Raw genomic sequence first — 6,555 nt, 5'->3', positions numbered from 1 at the left:
TGTACTCACTCATATATGGATTTTAGACATGAATCAGGGGAGTGTCAGCCTACAATCCCATTGCCAGTGAGTCTGTGAAACAGGGACTCTCCCAAAAGCGATATGCAAGACACCCCAGAGAAGGGAAATGAAGCAAGATCTCATGAGCAGATTGGGAGCATGGGGGAGAGAAGGGGGAACTGGGAAAAATAGAGGAGGAGAAGAGGAGAGGAGAGGAAGATATGGGCGAGCAGTAAGGTTGAGTCGGGGAAAGAATGGAGAAGACCAGGATGAGAGATACCATAATAGAAGGCATCATTATAGGTTTGAGGAGAGAGCTAACACTAGTGGAATTTCCAGAGATCTACAAGGATGATGCCAACTGGCAAACTGAGCAATAGTGGAAAGACTACCTTAATGTCCCCTCCCTGATAATGAGATTGACAACTACCTTATATGCCTTCCTAGAACCCTCATCCAGTGGCTGATGGAAGCAGAGTCAGACACCCACAGCTAAAAACCAAACTGAACTCCTGGAACCCAATTGCAAAGGGGAGTGATGATCAAAGGAATCCAGCTGGCAAAACCCACAGAAGCAGCTGACCTAAACAAGGGGGAATGCATGGACCCCAGACTGATGACTGAGAGGCCAGCATGGGAATGATCCAGACCTCCTAGATGTGGGTGTCAGAGAGGATGCCTCGGCAATTTTGGGGACCTTGGAGAGTAGATCAGTATTTATTCCTGTCATACAAATGGACTCTGGGAGCCCATTCCATATAGAGGGATGTTCTCTCATTCTAGACACATGGGGGAGAACCTAGGTCCTGCCTGGGATGATATGACAGACCCCAAAAATCCCTCATGGAAGGCCGTACCCTCCCTGAGAAGCAGAGGGGGTATGGAGTGGGGTGGTGGGTAGGGGCTGGGGGAGGAGAGGAGAGAGAAGGAACTCTGTAAATGGATTATTGACTACCATAATTGTCATCATAGAACCTACATGCTATAACTAATGGAATCAGATGCAATGTTCCACAGCCAAGCAATGGGTTGGGCTCCTAGAGTTTGGTTGAAGAGGGCAAGGAGGGATCATGTTAACAAGGGGGCTCAGGGCCACAATGGGTAAAACAACAGAGACAACTGACCCAAGATGGAGTGATCTCACAGACTAAGGACTGACATATGAATGGAAATTAACTGGACCCTCTGAAAGTGGATGACATTTATGAGATTTGATCTATTGGAGGGCTGTCAATGGCACCAGGATCTATCCCAGGGCCATGAAGTAGCTTTTCAGAGCCCAGTCCCTATGGTGGGATACCTTGCTCAGTCTAGATACAGGTGGAAGAGCTTGGTCCTGCCTCAACTTGATATGCCAGACTTTGTTGACTCCCCATGGAAGGTCTTACCCTCTCTGAAAAGTAGATGGGAGATGGGAAGGGTGGGAAGCAGGTGTTCTAAGAAAGAGAGGAAGGGGTAATTGAGGCAGGAATATAAAATGAAAAATACATATTTTAATTTAAATAAAGCAAGTTATGATAGAAAATGGTTTAGGTATATAACTGTAAATTCATCAAGATAAGATAGATAGTAGAGTATTTTCTCTTAATTGGCCAAATACAAATGAAGTAGGCATTGTATTACCTGATAATTACTCTTATTGTATATCGTTTTACTGCATTAGACATAAAGCCTTTCCTTTTTATTTAGACAAAAATGGGGAAAGGTTGTGGGATATTTGTTCATTGTGTGAAAATATATGGCTGTGACTGGTGTAATGAAAAGACGAGTGGCCAATATGTTGGCAAGACATGTATGCAGGACATCAAGGAAGAGAAAGAAAAGGGAGAAGGAATCTGGGGATGTGAGTAAGACATGAGAAGAAATTGAGGAAGCAGGATGGGCAATCTGTGATAGAATGTACATTAATAAAAGTGGTTTAAGTTATAAGAGGTAGTTAAAAGTCAAGCCTTTCATAATTAATAAGTTTCCATGTTGTTGTTTGGGACCTGAGTGGAAGAACAGAGAAAGACTCATTACATCAAAATTGTTGAGTTTGGAAAACTTTCTAACTTCAGGATATGTTGTCTCATAGACACAGTATGGCCACACTTTAGCCTGTGGTGTCTTAGATCAACAACCTGTCACCAAACTTCTCCTAACAAAATGACAAATACAGAACAGAAATCAACTTGTAGCAATAGAGTTACAATTGCTTTGAGCAGAAGTGAGTGTTTCAAAGACTAAACACCATACTTTAACATTTCAGATAAAAAATAACCAGACTACTACATTTATGTATCTGGCCATGAATATATATTTGGAAAAAGCCTAAGATATTTGAGAAAATATCTTAGAGCAGTGATGGTCTTCCGTGAACTCAATTGATGTTGTGAGGACTTCCCAACATCCTCACTAGACATTCTTCAGTTCACACCTTAAGTATTAACCCCAATCAACCAGTTTTAACCTAATGCACACACAAATTCTGTAAAATAACAGTGGTAATGATGGGCATTCTAATGGTCCAACTTATCCTTGTGAGAAGGTAGCTTTTCGCTTTCTTTGAATACAGGAACCAGGTTTAGTTATCTCCAACAGCAGGATGTAATTCCCATGCTTCTGTGTTTTACCTGAAATAACATGATCCCTGCACACATCTGTTCTAGTAGTCCACAATCATGAATAGAGAACCAACCACTTGTTACAAATAGTCAATAGATGCTTTACCTTATTGACGAACAAGAAGATAGTAAGGAAAAGCAATCAGTAACTTGCCATTCATTAGTTTTTGTTAAAGAAAACAGCCACACTGCCAGAGAAGCTAGGAAATAGGAGGACCCTAAGAGAGACATACATGGTCCCCCAGAGAAGGGGAAATGGACAAGATCTCCTGAGAAAATTGGGAGCATAAGGGGAGAGGAGAGAAATTTAAGAGAAAGAGAAGTGCAGAAGAGGATGGGAGAGGAGGACATGAGGGAGCAGAAAGATCAAGTCAGGGGAAGAATAGAGGAGAGCAACAAAAGAGACACCATAATAGAGGGATCCATTGTAGGTTTAAAGAGAACTCTGGCACTAGGGAAATGTCCAGAAATCTACAAGGATGACCCCAACTAATAATCTAAGCAATAGTGGAGAGCCTACCTTATATTCCCTTTCCCCTATAATGAGATTGATGATTACCTTATATGCCATCCTAGAACACTCATTCAATGACTGATGGAAGCAGAAGCTGACACCCACAGCTAAACAGTGAGCCGAACTCCTGGAATCCAGTGACAGAGAGGGAGGAGTGATGAGCAAAGGGGTCAAGACCAGGCTGGAGAAACCCACAGAAACAGCTGACCTGAACAAGGGGAAGCTCATGAACTCCACACTGATAGCTGGAAAGCCAGCATAGGACTGATCCAGGCCCTTTGAATGTTGGTATCAGTTAGGAGGCCTGGGTAATCTATGGGACCTCTGGCAGTGGATCAGTATTTATCCCTAGTGTACAAATGGACTTTGGGAGCCCATTCCACATAGAAGTATACTCTCTCAGCCTAGACACATGGGGGAGGGCCTAGGTCCTGCTATAAATGATGTGACAGACTTTGAAAATCTCCCCATGGAAGGCCTCACCCTCCCTGGGGAGTGGAAAGGAGATGTGATAGGGGATCAATGGGGGGCAGGGGATGAGGGGAGGGAGAGGGAACTGGGATTAACATGTAAAACAAGCTAGTTTCTAATTTAAATAAAAATGGAAAAAAGGAAAAAAAGAAGTTTGTCGTTTACCAGGTATTGCCCAAGAAATAACATAAGAATCGACACTCAGAAGAGTTTTCAAGTAGTACAGCTCTTTAAAAAATAATTATTATTTTAGAGAAGTTTCAAATTTCTGAAAAACTACATAGTGTTGTTGCAATCTTTTGGCTAACATGCCATTCCCCTTTGTGATGGTTTCATAAAAATGTTCCTTATAGGGTCATATATTTTAGTGCTTAGTCACCAGTTAGTGAAACTATTTGGGAAGGATTAGGAGGTATGGTCTGGTTGGAGGACAGTGTGTCACTAGGGGTAGGCTTTGAGGTTTTAAAAGCCCATGCCAGACCCACTGTTTGTCTCTGTGACTGTGGTTCAGGATGTAAAACTCTCAGCGACTGCTCCAGTGCCATGTCTCTTTGCTTCCCACCATTATAGCCATGAATTAACCCTCTAAAATTGTAAGCAAGGCCCAATCTAAATGGTTTTTTTCTTATAAGAGTTGATTTGGTCATGATATCCCTTCACATATAGAACTTTACTAAAACACCATTACTCACAGCTTCTACTGGTAAAGTATATCTGTACTATTTGAATAATATTGATTTATAATCAACTAGTAAAAATCGACTAGGATTCAGTCTTGTATTCTACTGTGGTTTTATTTCTTCTTTGCCTTTCTATCCATTTGGTTTTGAAAATTGTATAATAATATTTATGCACGGTGATAGCATGATATACAATGTATCTTCTTCCTAGAGTCCACAATTCTCAACCTATTCAACCCCTCCTACTGCTATAATAAACCATTAGTAACCACTTACCATTTTATTAGCTTCTTATTTTGTATTTTTTTGGATACCATACAGCTAGAATCACAAAGCTTTTCAGACTGGCTTTTATTAATCTACTTTGCAGAAAAACTTAGCAGATGTTGGTTCAATTGAACATAAGTATTTTCTGTAATCTACAACTCTGCTGACTGTGCAGTTTGCAGGATCTTCTGCATGTACATCCTAAATACCCATACATGAATGCTGATAGTATCATTGTTCATGCTAGCACAATACATTAAGAAAAAAAATCATCCACTGATTCTTAGTTATTTTTCTTTTACTGTAATGAAAACACCACAACTAAGGCAATTTATGAAAGGTATTGTTTACTTGTGGGCTTACAGTTTCAGAGAGTTAACCTCCACGACCATCATGGTAGATAGCATGGAGGCAGGCATGTGGGTATGACATTGGAGCAACAGCTGACAGCTTATACACCTGATTCACAAGAAGGAGACAAAGAGAGCAACCCAAGAAATGGCATGGGATTTTGAAGCCTCAGAGCCTACTCCTAGTGACAGATCCCCAACAAGGCCATACTTCCTAATCCTTCCTAAACAATTCCACTAGCTGGGGGACATGTATGCAAAAATACAAGCATATGCGAGCTATTCTCACTCGAGCCGCCACACAGTGATAGAAAATATTAGTGCGTTATCATCTTGCAGTAGAAGACAAAAATAGAATTTTTTCAGAACCCATTCTACACAACAAAAGCAAAATGTAAAGAGAATATATCATTTCTCACACACTCACAGTGACTTGAGTCACACCCAGTGCTAGCTGAGCAGCATTTAACTAGCAATTAAACTCTCCTGTAACACCTTACAGAAATACCTGTCATACCAACCAACTGATAGCAATTGAATGAAGTCTTTCTGCACCAGCAGAGGCAAATTCTCAAGGAGCAAAGGCAAAACCACTTCATGGAATGTGGCATCTGGTAGTTGAGCAAGGGATCATCTTTCTTCCTTTTATAATAACAATATTTGCATTACTGCTTTGCAGACCTGATTGAATTTCAATTTAATATCTGGGACATCCGGATATCTACCTAGCTATTCTTCATAACCCACTCAGAACAGCAGAGTCTCTTTGTAATGATGGAACAGCTGTGCATTCTCACAATGTCACTTGGAGGGACGGGTCTCAGCCCTCTGTGTGATGCCTCAGCATACTCCCTCTTCCTAGGACATTCAGGCTTTCCACAAAGCTTGTATGTAACTCTGTTCTCACCTCTTATAGGGAACATTTTATCTAGTGATCTGGCTTAAGCGCGTCTCAGTTAAGTACACAGTGAGGCACCTAATTATCACCACACTAACAGAAATAATAAAATTTGAGATAAATGAGTAATATTATAAATAAAATGGGAAAGTAGGGAATGGGTATAGGTCAGTCAGTCAGTACTAAATTATGGGTAGGTAAGAAAAATAAGTGCTTCCATATCTTTCACTGTACAGTAATTATAAATGCTATGTAGTACCACAAACGTTAGAATATATTTGAAATAATTTCATACTATGAAATGGCAAATAGTTTAGGGAATTATTATACCTTAATTGATTTGAATGTTATACATTTTGCATGTGTGGAAATATCACATCATACTCTATAAATATCTGCCACTTTTTAGTGTAACTACAAAAACTAAAATATAAATGTAAGGGGCAGGAAACATGGCTCAGCAGTCAAGAGTACTAGCTGCACTCCTAGAGGATCCTAGTTGATTTCTATCACTCATGTGGTGGCTCACAACCTTCTGTAAGTCCAGTTACAGAGGACTGGACACCCTTTCTGACCTCCCAGGCACTAGGCACAAACATGATGCACAGACTCATACGCAGGCAAAACACATATACACAAATGTTAAACCAAGTAAACAAATGTTAAGTGGGGTTCCTAACTAAGGTTAGTGACAAAAAACTTGGACTGTATTATAAGATAAAACATAAAATGAAATCACAAGTCTAATGAGAAATATTTCTGTCATCTTCAC

The sequence above is a fragment of the Mesocricetus auratus genome, unplaced genomic scaffold (assembly GCF_017639785.1).
Source record: "Mesocricetus auratus isolate SY011 unplaced genomic scaffold, BCM_Maur_2.0 Super-Scaffold_100047, whole genome shotgun sequence".
NCBI classification, from domain to species: Eukaryota; Metazoa; Chordata; class Mammalia; order Rodentia; family Cricetidae; genus Mesocricetus; species Mesocricetus auratus.
Note: the sequence above shows the minus strand (reverse complement) of the source record.